The sequence below is a fragment of the Oculina patagonica genome, chromosome 4 (genome assembly GCF_052425735.1).
Source record: "Oculina patagonica isolate OP01 chromosome 4, crgOcupat, whole genome shotgun sequence".
Lineage (NCBI taxonomy): Eukaryota > Metazoa > Cnidaria > Anthozoa > Scleractinia > Oculinidae > Oculina > Oculina patagonica.
Window position 1 is genome coordinate 39,709,431 of NC_135761.1, and position 19,555 is coordinate 39,728,985.

The window sequence follows — 19,555 nt, forward strand, 5'->3', positions numbered from 1 at the left end:
ACTACAACACAAAGTTGAAAAAATACAAGGTCAACTACCATGCTGACACATTAGACTTACTTTCACCTGATGACTTGCATGGTGTGGAAGTTATTTTGGAACCGTTGTAAATACAAACTGCTCAGTGATCTGTTGTTCACCATTAATAATTTTTTATTTAGTAGTTTATCATCCTTTCCAAAAGTCCTGTGGAAACGATGGACAGCAGAATACGTCAGAGTCCTACGAGAAAGCCATCATCAAGCAGGAGGAGAACAAATGCCCCACCCCAACTCCGGAGATGTTGTCATTATACGAGATGACAACAAAAAGCGGAACCATTGGAAGCTAGCAGTTGTCACTAACTTAATCAGAGGCAGAGATGGCATTGTGAGAGGAGTCAAACTGAAGACAGACAGAGACACCTGTACCCTCTGGAGTTACATTGTGCCCAGATGACACTGAGGTCCAGGCTCAACCCAGCTGCCCCTGAGTTCCGCACAAGGCCACAAAGAGATGGCACTGCTGCGGCAGCAGTGCGCATACAAGAAATTGCAGCACAACCCGAACTTTGAACTTTGGCATTAGGTTATAAGGAAAGTGAACATTGATTTTAGTTATAGATTTGTTTGCTTTTTGTTAGTTGAAGCTTGGGCCCAATCCGAAGAAAACATGTTTGTCCCATCTTGGAACTAACATGGGGGAGGGTGTAATCATGAAACTTAATCACTTTAATTAAAAGAGTTTGTGCAACAATTTAGGAGTTAGTGCAGATTGGTATAGCTTCGAGTTACTGTGAAACCTTTGTGAACTTGTGAACATTAAAGCTTTTAGAAAATTAACCTTGTGACTTGGTTTGGATACTGCTCCTGCGACTGGAAAATTCAAACAAAATCTTGGTGCTTACAAAGGTTGAGCAGACTGGTTTAGGAGGATCAATGAGCATTACCTTCAGTTGCAACAGCTGCATCTTTAGACAGTTGTTGGCTTGGCTCTTGCAGTCGCTTTTGTAATATCTGGGCATGGATTTGCTTAATTTTCTTAAAGCCTTCAACAGTACTTGGTGAAAAGTGTCATTTAAAAAAATCGATTCTATGAGGTGATAAAACTTATTTATCCTCACAAAACTGACATACTAAACGAAATATGCAAGGATGCCAAAGAAGAAATGAAATTGTCAGCAGTGACATCCTTGGCAGTTGGGAGAGAGTTGTTGTTACTTCCACTATAGTGTGCCACACGTGGGGACACTTAAGTAAAAATGGCTCTTTTGTTGTCAAAAATAACATTACCGGAGGCCTTCTGTGGTATGGACATAAATGTATGAAGTCAGATCCATTGACTGAGAAAGGATCTGGGTCCATTACTAGGAAGATAGTTGAAAAGGAAAAAATTTGTAGCAGCGGTCTCTCGCACCAGTTTTGGATATAATTTTGTGCGAAGCGGCCCTCAGAGCCTTTGTTGCAGAATGTGCCAGAAACAGGTAGGTTTTTGTGCGATTGCATCTCTTTTGCCGTTTTTGGGCCCAAATTCCTTATTCAATGTTTTTTTGCAGGGCCTGAACGGCTTCTCCGTCTCTTGAGGACGTTTGAACTAAAACCACGAGAGAGCCCTGAAGATTATATAAAAGGCTGGCATACTATCTTTGTCATTATTATATCACCTACTTGTTGATCTACTATGGCCTTGAATTTTGAGAGCCTCAGTGCATGTAGGAATATAAATTGCTGTTCTGTTTTGAGCCGCCTGAAAGTCTATAGTTTTGCTACAGTTTTGTTGATGAAACCCTTTAGCATACATAGCAAGATTTGTACTTTTAACACCAAGAGAAAATATTCCAATCTATCACTATTGTTATTGTAGTAATTTTATGGCCCAATGCAGGCATTTTTCTCGTAAAATTTAACTGCAACCGATTTCCTTTCAAGGTTGGGCCATCATATAACGTATTTTTGTCATCATTTATTGTTCTTTTTTTATTTTCTTCCAGTGAGAGTTTTTATTTCTTGTTTATAAAGAATGAAATTCTAAAGTAGCAACAATGTATTTTTTGAGATGAGAGGTCTGGTTCATATTTTTTAATTTATAATCCAGTTTGGGAGTAAGAAGACACTTGGGGGACATCTGGGGAAGACAACATACGAGTTCCCCAATAGTCTAAAGAGAGTTGTAAGGGGAACTTATTCCTGGTGACCTGGTGTCTCGGCCAGACCCATCTTATGAAAGGGTAAGTTCAAAACTCATGTGACATTTCCCATGTTTTCGTTGGGTAAATAAAATACACACTAATCAGGGTTCGTACTCCTTTGAGCTTTTGAAATTCCATGACTTTCCATGACCAACACTTTAATTCCAGGACGGCACTTTATTCCATGACTTCCAGGCCTGGAAAACGAAATTCAAGAAATCCAAGACTGTCCATCCGTTGACCTGTACAAACCCTGATGTTAATAGTTTTGAAATGGTTTTTTGAGTTACTATAGCATTGCCACCACAAGAAAAGGGAGTTTTTCTAATGGTCGCAGTGTTTTGAAAGAGAAGCAGACATGGCCCTCACTGCAAGGGCAATGGCAACATTTAACACCATCCTTGCACAAGTGCACTCAAAGGCAAAGGTCTTTGAGTACCAACCTGGAAGAGAGTACAGAACATTTCGTGGTCTTAGGAGAGACCTATTTCATGGTCTTTCTCTACAGCCACTAAGAAAATGGCTTAAAAGGCACCGAAATCAATGGCATCGCCAAAATCGTCATCTATACAAATTTGAGTGACTGAAACAAAGCATGGAAGATTGAAACAGTAAAAAAGTAACACAGAACTTGAAGAAGTCGCAGGTTTTCAAAAGACTGCATTATAGGAATATAACGAAGAACAAAATCTTCATGTTATAAAATTAATGCGATTTTCACAAAGTTAAGATTACATTTATTTCATTAACGCGAACTTGTGTGTGTTGATAAGAATTATTTAGTTGTGAATTTCGAGTTTGTGCGTTAAAATTTCTTTGCGCAGCCTGCACATTTCACAAAATAAAAAAAACAATGTTCAGTGCCATTAAATTCACGATACTAAAGATGTTTTCAATCAACAGAATGACAATATGTCAATTGACTCTGAGGGAGAAGCAGATTTCCTTGAAATAAAGGCATCTTTAAAAAACGATGCTGTAAAAAAAGCATGATTTAAATTGATGATGATCCAAATAAAAAAACTAAATAAACGTCCATAAAATTAAAGCAAATGTTTAAAATTAGTGTTAATAAAATGCATTTTTTGTAAAATTGGAAAGCACTTTTGGTTTTCCTGCCTTTTGATCAGAAAAGCATGAGCCTGTGTAGTGTGCGACAGTGCATTGTAAAATTACGTATTCTAGAATGGAGAGTCAGCAAAGAATGTTTACGCTTTGTCAGTGGCTAAAGAAATGGTCTTTTAATTTCTTTCGACCCGAGAGGTGATGGCGATTGTTTTTATACAGCAGAAGGCCCACCAACTGAGCCTGGAGAGAGCAAGTCAAGAAGCTCGTTTTACAGCACCTCGAGAACCATCAATAAGATAACAATAATTATTGTTATCTTGACAGATTTGACAAATGAAGATGAAGATTTGTCACATATTTCAAAAGTCACTCCTGAACAAGGTAATAATGAGATCTGTACTTCTGACTAAGGATATACTAGACAACCTAAGCAAACAAGAAAAAGGATAGGCGACTTAGACTTTGCTCAACCATCCCCTGCCCCGTAGCAAAAAAATGAAAAAAGAGGGAGGAAATAAGAATGAGAAAGAAGAAGAAAAAAAAAAATTTGAAAACCCGCAACTTTTTCAAAACCCACAACTTATTTAAAACCTGCAACACCCGCCTTGAAAGCCGCGACCCGGGACCTCAAACCAGCAACTCAGGAAACTATCTGTTGTCACATTATCTGCTGTTATGAAGCCATTTGCAGTGTTATTCATTGACTTGCACATCACTGGTTATCAAAAACTCTCTTTCCCAATTGTATTATGCAGCTACATAATAATATTTTTTTAATAAAAAAAAAGTTATAAGATTCTTAAAGGGGCTTTCAAATTATTAATTTTTATATTTTATCAATTAATTCATTGATTTTCTAACTGCACATTTAGATGTTCCACAATAAAAGGGGGTTGCCAAAGATCCAGAAGTTCAACGAGCCTTTCTCAGGCATATGCGGACCGATTTCATTCGCAGTTCTTGCAAGCAGCTGAAAAATTAAATAGATAAATTAAAACGTTAACCAAATTTAGTTGACTGTTCACAGCCCTCTATTTTTCGTATTTTTTGATCGATGAGAACGCAATGAAAATGGGAAGAGAACTGGACACCAGTGTGAAACTGCTTCCACCCTCTGTGCTTTGCACTTGTGCTTTGCGCTAATGCTTGCTCTCGCGCCTGCACTCGCACTCTTTTTGCTTTGAAAAACAGAGGCTGCGGAAAGTCTAAATTAAATTATTAGTGCCCTCAACTGATTTTTCTAAATTGTTTTATTTTCTGTATTTTGTTTTCGTTTTCCTTTTATCTTTCTTCTATTCATGTATTATAAAGAAGTGCTCGTCATTAATTCATTCTGTTTATTATTTACATTTTCTTTCTGATTGGTTATTTGTTAATTGTTTAGTTTTTTTGTTATGAATATATATTGGTGTGTCTTATTTAATATTGTACGGGTGCAGTGAAAAATATGGTTGCTTTTTAACATAAACCCAATAATTTCTTGTAACAGGGCAAGAGCCTGCACAAGCTTAATTGCTGATGTTTTCACTTTTTAAGACATCCTGTTCCCTCTACTTAAAACACCAATTTGTAACCTCATTAGCCAAAAAATGCCATTTGTTTTATTTCAATATTTCTTTAGTTCAATTAAAGCACGGCAAAAACACAGACAAACAATAAAACAATCTATTTTATTTACGCCAAGAAACACTTAAGCAAATTGACTGCTAAAATTGCCAGCTACACTCAAACCTTATGGGAGTATTCGATGTTTGTTCAGAAATGAATGGGGCTTTCTGCGGAAATTTAGTGAGTATTTCTGACTGCCGGGCATTTAGCGCATTTGACACCGTGCCCGGCAGTCTGATCACAGATCTTCTAAGTGTGGAGAAACAAGCGGTTTTATGGTATTTGCAAGCTCGGAAAATTCGTCCACCACAAAACCAAAATATTTTTTAGAATCGCTTGGCATTTCTAAACAAACATCGAACACTCTCATTAGGTTTGAATGGGGCTTTATGCGGAAATTTGGTGAGTATTTCTGAATGCCGGGCTGAGCCGAAAATTTTCTAAGTGTCGAGAACACAGCGATTTTACGGTATGCCCAAGTTCAGATATTTCGTTAACTAGAAAACCAACATGGTTTTTGGAATCGCTCGACATTTCTAAAAACACATCCAATACTCTTACGAAGTTTAAAAGAACCTTTCAGTGGAAATTCTATAAAAATTTTTGACTGCCAGGCATTCTATTTAAGACTGTGCCCGGCTGCCGGGCATATAGCCACAGCGTTACAAATTACAGTGAATGTATGGGATCAAATAGCGCATACCGTGACGCTTTGCTTCGTAAAATTGATTTCAAACGTTTCTTTTTGTTTCAGTTCTTTACGCTGTTTTTGTTGTCCTGGTTTTAGTTGGCTTTGTGTTGGGACTACTAGTTTTTTTGACAATTGTTTATCCCTGTCTAACACGCCCTTTGGAGAGGGATATGGATGTCTTACAAGTGAGGGCCGAGCATCTCCAGCGAGTGCTTGACCTTCACTTGCTTCCCCAACCCCCTGCCCAGGCTCCTCCTCCTCACCTTCCTGAGGAGGATCTGGGTTACCAGTCCGGGGAGGAAATGGTCTAGATAGACGAATACACTTTTCTTTTTTATGAGAATATTGTTTTTTGACCCAGGCTAAATCTTTCCAAAATTTCGGTCTTGGGTTTATTCAACTATTCTTGAAATTTCAAAAATTTCAGCCTTGATATTTTTGTTAATAAAACGTATTCTTATAAAAAAGAAATAGTATATTTGTCTCAGGCCTTTAGGTGTCTTTGCTTTCGGTTAATTAAAAATGATCTAACAAATAATTTCGGACAGAGATATGAAGTTATTTAAACGGGAAAGTTGCGAGAATACAAGTTTAAGAACAAAATTAAAACGGATTCCACTGAAAGTTCGAGCAATGAGTGCAAAAATTAGGTACCAAAAAGCTGCTAATAGTACGGTAACATTTTATATACTATTTGAAACATCCCACTGAAATTCATTCATTCAAGTGACTCTAAAGCATTCTCGAGAAATTTAAAGTCAAACCTTGAAAAAATGTTTAAAACATGTGTCATTTTGTTTTAAACGTCCGTTTTAACTCAAATGGAGATTATTTTTAAATCCATTTTTATTCTGGCGGTGCCAGCTTGAGAGCTAAAGTTTTAAACGTTTTTGTTTTTAGCTGTACTTAAACTGTAACCATGCTACGAGATATCTTTGGTAACTTTATATTTGCTGTATTGCTCGAATGTTTGGTGGGAACCATCTTTACGCTCTTCCATAAAAAAAAAAACACAAGAAATACTACGAAAGTCAACAAACTGTGGAATAGGCCCAAATTTTAATGTCGCTGCTCCGCCCACTTTCTTTTACTGCCTCGACTGCTTTTGTGTGTAAATACCAACCGACGGTTGCGGTGGCCAGAATAAAAACCACACCTTACTGTACTATTACATCGACCTATTCAAAAGGGGCATATTTGAAACCCTCGAGCACCGGTACATGGTCCGTGGGCACTCCTTCCTCGAAAACGACAGAGACTTTTCTCTCATCGAGAAGAGGAAGAAGAGTTCCACGGTCCTATTGCCAGAGGATTGGGCGCTGGTGCTTGAGGGGGCCAATATGAAAAATCCTTTTCAACTTCGCGTGATGCAGCAATCAGACTTCAAAGACTGGAAGAACCATCTAATCAAGAAGTATCGCATGGCGCCTAAAGATCAAAGTGGAAATCCCGTATGGTTCCAAAAGATACTATGGTTTAATGTTGGCTGGGGACAAGATCAAGACGAAAATGGGGAGGCGGTCATGACATACCACCCTGACCAAATATGGGTCAAGGATTGTCATGACCCAAACCGTGGCAAAAGATTCCATTTGAACAGAGATCAGCCCTCCCGGCATTACCATCCGCTCTCTACAAGGTGCCGTTACCCTTGCTGGCTGCAAAAGTTCAAGATTTGAAGAAGTTGGCGGCAGAACACATACCGGAACCACAGCGACAATTTTACCTGAAGTTGAAAGAGGCCGAGAAAAAAGAACCGAAAAAAAAAAAACAGCTACAAAAAAAGTTACAAAAAAAGCCACAAAAAGATCAACAAAAAAAAATCTAAGTAAAAAGTCTGGAGGAGGGTCCACTTGGAAGGGGTTAGAATGCTCGTCGCTTGCCTAGGGGCGTTAATTCAGACGGGGTGTTTGTCAAAAACATATGCTGCCCGTTTTAGGACATTCACTACTAACTTTATGATCTTGCTACCTGTACCAACGTAATAACATTCTCTCAATGTAAGTATAAAAACATCCATTGCTAAGTACTAGTAAAGTGTGTGTCAAAGAAAAGCATAGGTAAAACTAGTAAAGTGTGTGTCAAAGAAAAGCATAGGTAAAACAAATGCATTTTTCAAAATGGAACGCAATGAAACGCATTTATAGCGTACCAACGGAAAACAAAATGCATTTATCCTTCGTAACAACGTAATAGCGTACCAATGGAAAAGGAAACGCATTTATCCTTCGTAACAACGTAATAGCGTACCAATGGAAAAGGAAACGTATTTATCCTTCGTAACAAAGTAATAGCGTACCAATGGAAAAGGAAACGCATTTATCCTTCGTAACAAAGTAATAGCGTACCAACGAAAAACGAAATGCATTTATCCTTCGTAACAACGTAATAGCGTACCAATGGAAAAGGAAACGCATTTATCCTTCGTAACAACGTAATAGCGTACCAATGGAAAAGGAAACGTATTTATCCTTCGTAACAAAGTAACAGCGTACCAATGGAAAAGGAAACGCATTTATCCTTCGTAACAAAGTAATAGCGTATTATAGTGTTATTACCTTGGTACGGACGTCGTAGCTAGCTCTGACTATTCAGTCTTCTTATTACGTTATTACCTTGGTACGGACGTCGTAGCAAGCTCTGCTTATGCAGTCTTCTTATTACGTTATTACCTTGGTACGGACGTCGTAGCTAGCTCTGCTTATGCAGTCTTGTTATTACTTTATTACCTTGGTACGGACGTCGTAGCTAGCTCTGCTTATGCAGTCTTCTTATTACTTTATTACCTTGGTACGGACGTCGTAGCTAGCTCTGCTTATGCAGTCTTCTTATTACTTTATTACCTTGGTACGGACGTCGTAGCTAGCTCTGCTTATGCAGTCTTATTATTACTTTATTACCTTGGTACGGACGTCGTAGCTAGCTCTGCTTATGCAGTCTTCTTATTACTTTATTACCTTGGTACGGACGTCGTAGCTAGATCTGCTTATGCAGTCTTGTTATTACTTTATTACCCAATGACCGCGGAGCATTTTTCTTATTGGGGGGGGGGGCTAACTAGTGACTTGAAGTGGGGGGCTTTAGAGACTCTTACCGTAAAGTTCCGTGTATAAGCCGCACCCGTAGATAAGCCGCACCCCCGATTTGGAAGCTCAAATTTTGGAAAAAAATATCTAGACAGTCTAGTTTGAGGTTCAAATGAAGTTCTATTGGTAAACACTTAACAAGGGCAAACAAGCACGGTTTCGAAACACTGACACGGTGGTTGTTGCAATGTTTAATATAAATTAAGTCTTACAAAAGCTAAATGTCACTTGTCATACCTCCTTTTTAGTTTGAGTTCACAATAATTATCTTAAACTTGGATGCTCTCTTGATATCATTTTTTCGAGATTATCACTTCTAAACACTCCTGAAACACTTGTAATTCGTTCGAATCGTTCGCGAATGACGAATGCTTAGTAGCCAAGCTCTGAATTGTAGAGAGGAGTCTGGGCATTAAAAACAAACATGGTGGCATTTTTTCGGAAGAAACCACGTTTTTATTTCAAGATTCTTGGAAACTGCTACCCGCAACAGGATAAAAACTTCATGCAGAATAAGAGTTTGTTAATCCAGCAGATGTATTTGCTGTGAAGGTCAATAAAAAACCGAAGCGGTCGGCCATTTGCCTTGTGAGTATTTGCGTTTATCTTGGTGCCTTCTCGCACGCGGCGGAAAGACATGATTCGAAGTGACTGGCAGGCTTCACTGCAAACAGCTTTGCAGAGGAACTAAAAGGTAGTGAACAACAACAAAGTTTTCAGGTGGTTATATGTTATTCAATGACGTCTTGAGAAGTTTTTATGAATATTAATTAGGCCTTTGAGAACTCCAACCAGAGATGTTTCCGTAGATAAGCCGCACCCCCGATTTTTGACTTGAATTTAGAGGAAAAAGGTGCGGCTTATACATGGAACTTTACGGTATTCTCTTAGAAAGTCTTTATTTATTCGGAAATATTCGGGGAGGCTTAGCCCCCCCCCCAGCCCCCCCTGCTCCGCGGTCCCAGATAGCTCTGACTATTCAGTCTTCTTATTACGTTATTACCTTGGTACGGACGTCGACACAATAATACTAAAAATATCTCACCAGTGGAAAACGCTTTAATTAAGAGAAACTCGTGCGGTGTGCATTCAAAAACGAAGGGGTTTAGGTACGCTATTCATAGTAATAAGAATTGAAAAATAAAAACAGTTATCCTATTCCAGGCATGGTATAATCATTTGGACGTCACAGAAAGCTCTAGCCGCGCCCAGATTGCTCTCCTTTGTGAGTTTTAATCCAAATTATGACCAGCATTCACGCTCCTTTCATATTGGTGTCCCTGGGTCGCATGGACCTCCACTAGATCTAGGAAGAGAACAGCTCTTTAGAAGCTTGCACCATACATGTGGGCTTTTATTGAGTACAGTTAAATGTATAGTGCTTTATGCTTCGGAGCCTCAAAGGTATTAAACTTTTAAATTCGAAGTTTTCTTTAGTTTTTTTCTAAATGTGAACGAGACGATATCTGTGACTTTAAACAGTTCAAAGATGGTTATTTTAAACCATGAAAAATCATTAAACTTTTATACTTAGCGATAATAAAGATTTGTAACGTGTCAAAAAGTCATTAATATAACAGTGAACTCCTGTTATCTGATTTGCTGGCCAATTTGCAACGGAAGTCCATTGAATCAATCAGTTATGATATTTTAAGCACACTTCTGTCACAGTCACTCTGACCCTGAAAGCTAGTCTATCTTCGTCAACCAGCACTGAAGCCATGATGTTCCTTGGTTTTCTTTTTGTGTTTGCTTTGTTGCCCCTTTGTTGGGGCAACAACTTGCACACCTATACCGGACAAGGTCAAAGAAGTCTGCAGGTTTTACAATTTCACAACCATGGAAGCTAAAGACCTGCAGCATATCAAAGAAGTTAAAAGGAATGCTATTTTTGATTTTACACCGCTCTTCTCTTCACGCTGCTCGCCACTGGTCAACATTTTTTTTGTGCTATTTTATTCCCGTTTTGTTCACCGGTTCATGGTTTTGTTTTACGGCCTTGCCGCAACGTCTGCTTTTCTGTCTACACCGCTTGCTATCCGCTTCTCGTAGCATACTACCAATGGAATGAATGGAATGAATTTTCGCGCAAACCAGCAAAAAATGTCCAGGACATTGTTTATCTAGTAAAATAAGTCCACATGCCAAAATTCAGCTTCTCCTGAACACTTTCAAAAATGGCCAAAAAGTCCAGGCGAGGTTCTTGTCGGGAGCCTTTCAATTGAAGATCGTTTCAATTAGGTAAAAAAAAACTTTAAGACAAGTTATAAAAAACGAAACACCCAGTGTCGAACCGGCGGACCTGATACACAGCGCCTCGCCGACCGAACACCTTATCGACTGAGCTAAGGAAGCCGACATGCTAATCAGGATGAAAATTTAAAATCTTATTATGCCGCATGGAATGCGTGCGCGTTAGTCTCACCATTCAGTTTGGCGATCGCAAAATTGACGATTGTTTCGAACAGAGCTTGATGACGAACCCAGAGCAACAATTCGCCCGCCAAATGCTTGTTTGGAACACCGTTATTTGCCAGTTGTTAGTTATACGGTAGGTATTTTACGTAGGAACCGGTCAAGCTTCGCCGGTTTCATTGTTTTATTATTTTATTGTTCCTGGAAACAAAAGGATTCTTTTGTTTATTACTCATCAAAACGGCGCCGCCGGCAAAAAGCACGGTTTTTGAATACGATAATTCTCGAAAATGAAAAAAAATCCAGCGAAAAAAAATACAGGACATTGTTTTACACATGAAAACAAGCCTACATGCGAAGTTTGAAGCTGTTTTGACGATGTTGAATTTTAACCAAAAATCGCTTCCGCCCTTTTTGCACCGAACCCTTCAATTTTGTGAAAGAAAAAGTTGACGACATTCTTTTGGATTATAGAGGACATATTTAAGCGATGCTGGCAAGTTTAGCAGAATTCGATTCATAACATCTTTCAAGAGGAAGATTGGGGAAGATGGCGGCAGGGTAAGACGTGCACATGGTACTCCTTCAAAAGTGATGCCGTTGGAGGTGTAATTTCATGTCCGCAAAAAGAAAAGGTAGACCAACTTCGTTGTCTGACAGTGCAGCCTCGCCGGAGGAAAAAAGATCCTGTCGTGAAAGCAGTGTAAGCGAAATAAGAAGCGAAATGAGCGCCAACGATCCTGAGACGCTCTCGGCAGTCCAATTACTTTCAAAGAAAATGGACACCGTCCTTTCAAAGCTTCAAAAGCTAGATAATATTGAAAGCAGACTCGATAACCTGTTCAAGGCTGTATCTAACATAGAGGATGCCGTTGCCAATCTTGACAAGGAGGTTCATAACCTGAAGGAGAAGATGAAAAACACCAACAAGACAGTGAAGGAGCTTGAGGAAAGTGTTGACTTTAACGATGAAGAAATTGCCAATTTGAAACGTGATGTTAGAGCGGCGCAGAAGAAAGCGGACGATTTAGGCAAAGAACTTCTTTACCAAGAACACTACAGTAGAAGAGAAAACCTAATGTTTATTGGAATCGAAGAACATAATACTACGGAACAAGACGAACAAGGCACTCGTCACGAGGTGGAGAATACAAAGGAGATTATTTACAAGTTCATGGAAGACGAGCTTCAGATCAGAAACCCACGCGACAAGATTGAATTTCAAAGAATTCATCGAGTTGGAAAACCTAAAGACGACGGTCCTCGTCCAGTAATCGCAAGATTTTTGCGCTATTCTGACCGCGAATTAGTCCTCCGCCAAGCCAGAAAAACATTAAAGGATAAAGATTTCAACGTATTTGAGGACATTCCGAAAGAATTGTACGAACTAAGAAAATCCCAAAATAAGAAATTTAAGGATGCTAAGGCTAGAGGATGCAGTGTATATTTCAGCAAGAGATTCCCTGATAAACTCTATGTAAATGGAAAGTTTATTCCGAGTAATGCACCATTGTAATAATTTATTTGCTTTTCTTTCTGTTTTCGGCTCTTTATTGTACAACTTGGCACACTATATGCTAATCACCTTTTCACGCTTTTAAACGCATAAATTTTTCTATATCACAAAAACTTAATTAATACGTAGTTAACATCACAAAGAAGGAGCACAACACAACATCAGGAATGTTATTCACAGTAGGTGTAGGAACGCCCATACAATTCGCTTTGGGGCAGTCGGTAAGTAGGATAAATTCAGTCTTCTTTGTGTGTTTGTGTTGTAATTATGCATGTTGCTACATTTTCAGCTTAATTCTCAGTTTCATTTGTTTTGCTACGCTATTAAATAATCATTCGCTAAGCCTATTCAGGATAAAACCATAGTCGCACAATAGGAGAAGTTAATTTTAAGATAATGTCACTCAATGCTCGAGGGATTCGAGACCTCCAGAAACGCAAATCAATTTTTACGTGGATAGAAAAACAGAAAAGTGACATAACGTTTCTTCAAGAAACCTATAGTACACCAGAAATCCTTAGTGCAGCAGGGATTTGGTACAAATAAATATGAGCTTTAGCTTATTCAGCATTTTCCTGCTCAATGGTTAGTTTGTAATTTTACTGTAGTAAGTAACTCTATAGTTATTGTCAAACAGTATTGACAGAAAAAGTTTCTTCCACATAGTTCATTGTTAACGTTAGTTGTTCGTTGTTGAATGGAAATCTGTTTGTAATTTCAAAGTATCGGATATTGGATGTATATGTATTTGACAATTTTTTTTTTACAAATACTAGTGAGCAGCACAAGCAACGAAGAAATGTTGTTGACTGAAGTTTTATTCTCCTACCGGTTTCTTCTGATAACTACAGACTTTGTCAGGGAGTTTGAACAAGATTACATTGGAAACTTATTTTATACCTATCTTATGTAGAACAAGTCACGTTCCATAAGGGTGTGAACAACAAAACACCCACTAGAAATACGCGCAGGATAGGACTAAGATTCTGCGTAAAATAGTAATGTTTAATTTTGGGGCTCACGGATTTAACGTTAAATCCGTGAGAAAGAATCCCAGGAAAGACAAGGCGTCGCAAGAGACAAGGTCATCAAAGATGCCTGAATTTCTTCTGAAGGCCCATCTGGAGATGAAACGGAAGAAACAGAAATGGAAATCTGGATTGATGACCACTTCCAGTGAACGCTAAAAGGGCTTCTCCGAAAGTTTGTGGACGCCGAAAACAACTTATACGCTCTACAAGAACGTATAAAAAGACTTGAACTATCCAAACGCAAAAAGAAGGTCCCAAGTGGCATGAAAATCCATCGTGTCAACGCTAAAGGTAAACACACCACGCCATTGCAAGAAACATTCGATGGAATTTTACGTGAGGCAGAATTCAACCAATTTAAATTAAGCTTTGACAAACAGGTCTCAACGACAAAAGTGATGTAAAGAAATGTAATCGTTGATGTTTAGAGATTTTTGATACAGGCAGGGACTGAGAAATAATGAACAACTTAATCAGGTTTTTCATTCTGAATGTGGAAAGATGCATCCTTATGTTTTCTAAGTTGGGCTCCTTTTATACATAGAATTGTTTGAATGAGAAGAATTTGTTTAATGCAATAGACTGGTTTGCTGGGAAACTCAAAGATGTCTCTTTTAAACATGTACACCAACAGTTAATTCTATTCCGTCACCGCACTGAGGGCTCACATGAGATAGCATTGTGCCTGCACAAACTCAGTGTGTTGCCGCTTTTTAAAGCAAACGGACGTTTATACTTAGTTCTAAGCAATAACTTGATGTAAAGCGCCAGAATGCCTGACAACGAGACAGATAATACTTCCGTCCACAAGAAGGACACAACTGGAATCAAAAGGAAAGCTAGCGATGGCTCAAACACCCAAATGCCTAAACACATTGAAGGTAATATCGTCATGGAAAATGGCGCCATAATTGGTGTGTCTCCTCCACCAGGCGAAGGTTCTTCGCCTGTCCTTTTTTAACTGCCATGTAGGACAACAGACGACTTAATGAGACTGAAATATGTTGGTTATGATAGTGTGCAATCTTCATCCCTTCTCGAGCAACCTTAGTAAGAAGGGAAACGTCGGTGCAAAAATTGTTTTATGTTATTGTCTTTTTCCATTTTGCTCACTGTAATGTTCTTTGGTGTTATGTGTTTTACTGACCTTAACTTGTATTAACATAATTGTAACACTGGCTGCCTGCCCTTTTAAACTCTACAGTTATTTCAGGCAGCCAGACCCATAATTATTTATTTATACTATATACGGTATATATTCGTTTTTGCAAATGTTTAGGGTAAATAAAGTTTTGTTTTTGTTGTTGTTAAATTTTAATCAATCACAACTGTTTAAGCCTCAAAGAAGATGAGAGTGTGCTTCCCACCACTTAAGCCATCCTGTTGATGATCTTTCATGCTGTTGTCACAAGTATTTCAGCAATGAACCCTTGTTATCTGTACAAGAAGGTTTTGTGAACCTTGATGAAGACAAAGAGTCCTTTTCTTTTTATGACAACTGGCTTGACCAACAGGTGCAAGCATCCTTTAACACAGATCCCATTTCTATGGAGATGTCAGAGATTTATAAATACCTTGTACAGCAGAATCAAGGCTTTGGCAAAATGCTGGGAGTTTTTGGTGGAAAGCAAGACTAGCCCCATTACTTCTTTCTTGGAGAATAAAAACAATACAATTGACCGCTTATTATCAGAGACCTCAAACAACAAACTTTCCTTGCTTATTAAGCTGATGTGGTTTTACGCCTTTCTGATTGTAGAGAATCACATCTCAACGAGAGACAAAATTTCACTGATGTATCATCTAGTTTGCACAAGTTACTGACAAGGCAGGATTTTTCAGTTTGTTTGTGCATTATTCAGTGTTTCAAAATGTACACCAGCTAAGAAAGCTGTGGCTGTGGATGTTGAAGATTCGGTATATTCCAAGTGTTTAGAATGTCCAAGGTATGATCTTAGACAAGATCTTCTCATTAAATCCCTTTGTTGCATTTTCACCTGCTCGTACAACACTTTTAAGCCCTCCTTTTCATGCTCCTCAGCATTCAGCCAAAACGTCCTTAATCTCTTTTTCTCGTTCTGCAACTCATCAGCTTTGCTCTTTCTTCTTGATGGTCCCCCTTCTTCTGCCCCTGCTTTGGCGATTGCTCTTTCTCCAGGCCAAACCTCCTCAACCCTTCCTTATGCACAACCTTCCGAACCTCTTGTGCAACACCTTGATTTTATTGATCAGGAAATGGAGGAAAACGATGGACTTACTACACCTGGTAAGTCAAATCTCAATTTTTTTGATGAATGATCCTTTCTCACAGCAATATTCATGTTTATTTTGTTTATACTTACTCAACAGCACTTTAAAGTCTATTGTGACCGAGTGTGATATGGAAGTGTCGCTTTCTGCAATAAAGGTAGCCCGGTGAAAGTTTGCATGGAAAAAGACTGGTCCTAAGTACTGTCAGGTTATACCGGAGCCTAAGCACACTGCCCTATTGGCCTTCTCTGAACGGTATCTTGAAGCTGATGAAACCATCAACGATGCCACCTTTACAGACGAGTCCAGCATTTGTATCGAACGCCATGGAAGGATCTTTTTCAGTAAGGAGGGCATGCCAGCCACAATAAAGCCCAAAGTCAAGCATCCATACAAGGTGCATGTATGAGCTGGCATATCAAAGTGAGGTGCAATGCCGATAATTCTTTTCACCGGTATCATGGAGGCAGATTTTTACGTTGACAGCATCCTTCACGATACCCTGCTGCCCTTTGTCAACCAGATGTTTCAGGATGGTAATTGCTTTCAACAAGATAACAATCCTAAACACACAATTAATTTTTTATAAGCTGCATTTGCATTAACCTTAAAGGTTAAATTTAAAGACAGGTGAAGTGACATTTTAGAAAAATTAATATTTTAACTGATTGGTAAACCCTTTGTTTTCTTCCCAGGTCCCATAGCAATGACGTTCATTTGAGACCATGGAATCAGTTACATGCCAACACCAGCAGAAAGTCCAGACCTGAATCCAATAACAACATAGAAGAACTAGTGGAGAAAATTTGCTCTTTTTGGTCAAGAAGAGAGACACGGGGAAAGTACCAACACCAAATACAAAGAAAAGTACCAACACCAAGTACCAAGGTCTTTCCAGAGGTGATCAGGGCATTGATGTGGCCACCAAATAGATAAAAGTCATGATCACGGAGTTGATAGTTGTCGTTGTTACTCTACTTTTTCTTTGAGCGATTTTGTCCCTCTTTCTCAACCGCCCTCCTGGTATACAAGAAAGTTACCTATTCCTCAAACTCATATAACTCAAATGAGCCCAGTAGCTCCAATTTCCCTTTGACTTCACTTCATTTTCCCATCATTTTTACTTGGTTCACACGAACTCAGATTAAAAGCTTAAAATATTTACATAGGCACACTAAGCGTGCAGGAGTTATTTTTTCAATTTATGGGGTAGCCTCCCACGCAGTCGTAGTATAACACGATCGCCCCTAAGAAGGACTGCGTGGGAGGCTATTTATGGGGTGGCTTGGGGTGAAACTGGATGATTGTCCTGTTGGGATGGTTTATGCCATGGGTTGAGCTATTTGTGTATGGCGCCCCACGGAGTCTTGCAACTTGCCATGGATGCCGTTGAAATATCCCATTGGCTCTTCTTGTCAGGTAATTGAATTCAAAGTGCCTCTACTCCCAAAACTGTTTTGGCCGGATTAAATCTTTGCATATTTACAGACCAAAATCCGGCAAAATTTTTGTTTTCGGTTAAATCCCTGTTCTGCCCTCATGCTTCACCCATAGAAGAAGAAGGAATTGCCAAGAAGGAACAACACACCACGAGCATCCATTTTTGAAGACTATTTTGTGGCCATCATTATGAGATCTTACTGAATTCTCTACCATAAAGCATACTTTCATTCACTGCCAATTTTTAAAAGCTTTTCAAAGTAAAGTTATTCAATGGTTTAATAGCATTAACTACACCAAGATTATCATCCATCTGTTAAAGAAATGTTATTCGGTTTATTTCCCGCCTATTCACTTGAAAACAAAACTTTGATAAGGAAACTTATACCTTGCTGTATACAGCTATTTCAGTTAACGTTGTCAGGATCAAAGCTAAAAGACAAGACTGAAAGGCAGTATGGGTAGAAGAAGAGAGCAACTGCGCGTGCTGGATACTAAAATATATAGTCACACGACAAACGCGGATTTGCACGTTTTCTTTCTCTTCAGACATGTGAAACAAGGTGCTTTTAGCCACACTGAATTTTAGAAGGATTTTCAAAAGTCAAAGCTAAGCAACAGAGAAAGTAAAGCTACAGAAAGGCCTCCTGAGAAGAAAAACAAACTCGTGAATTCTCCACGTGCGAAATACAAATTTGTGCATTTAATGAAGCTCATATGCAAATTTGTAGTGAATACCCAGAACGCCATACGGTATTGCGTTTTAGCTTTAAGCTTTGACCCGACAACGTTAATTGAAATAGCTGTATGCGTTATTACATTTACACCAACAAACTGCACAACAGACCTATTACTCTCTCCGATTAAAGTGTGCAATAGAGAAGATAGATCAAAGTATTATACCTTATTTATTAAATGTCTAATTGTTTAAAATACTTCTTTTTCTTTTATTTTGTTTTCGCTCTTTTTTCTTAGCTTAATAGTGCATCTTATCAATTGAAATTGTGATTTATTGTAATTAACGTAATATAGGTAATTGTAATTTATAATATTTTGTATTAAGAAATGAATGTAATTGTACTATGTGTATAATAGCAATTAAAAAAAGAAATAAAATAAATAAGAGCAGTTATAACTTGCTTTAAATGTACACATGTCACTAAAGGAGATACATTGATTCTTGTACATGTTTCGAAAGAAAGGATAAATTATGTACCCTATATAACATTTTAAAAAATTTGAAAACCATGGGAACCTCGGAATACCAATTTCAATTTCTTATGATTGGTTTTGGTCATAGACTCTCCCATCTCGCATTTTTTAACCTTGACTTTGCATACAGAAGCATCCTCGGAGACCCAGGGGCAGTTAGTGGGGCGAGGGAAACGCGAAAATGCGGGTAGAAAATAGCGCGAAACTGCGAGGGAAAAAATCAGCATATAAAAGTTGTATTGACTGAAAGTGCCCCTGGGGAAAGTGTCTTAGCAGACCAGTTCAAAAAGCTCTCTGAATACTGCCTCCTGATTGGGCAGAAAAATCTTTTGTATTCCCTTTGTATTCCCTTGTATTATTCTGCCCAATCGGCGACCAGCCTGACTACAGTCCTTTTGGTGTGTTCTCACACGAAATATGTACACAAAGACAGTTCGCTCTCCATACCTGTCTTGCTTGTTCGCCAAGAATTTGCTCGGGAAGGAAAAGTTTCGGCTAGTGCCTCTTCAACTTGGATGTTAAGTGTCGGGAAAATTTTGTCTTCGGGTAATATGACCGTCATTTGAGTGCTACAATTGGTGCTGCACGCATTACACGGGCGCGTAGCTAATCGGTCGATCGACGGAAAAATTTTACAAAATGTAAGGTCTTGAAAGTTTGTTTGGAAATTGTTATTTTAATTTATTACTATGATATGCGAAGTTATCTTTCTTATTATTATCTTTGGCAAGATTTCCGCACAGCCCCCTACATTAATTATGCATACAATATTCTGACTGATTCGTTCTTTTCATGATTGCTGTTTATGTATAGTGATAGTATGAAATAGCTGCATACATAATTAATGTAGGGGGCTGTGCGGAAATCTTTCCTTATCTTTTCTTTAATGTAGATAAGGTATTACCTTTTTGTAACTTTATTTATTTATTTTTTCTTCTTCATTTTCTTCTTACCTCCCGCCTCGAATAACTAGGCTAATTGCGGGAGGTGAAAAGTATTGTAAATAATATGATTGTTTAAATAAACTTTTTGTTGTTGTTGTAGTTTCGCTTCCATCTGCGATTGATCTTT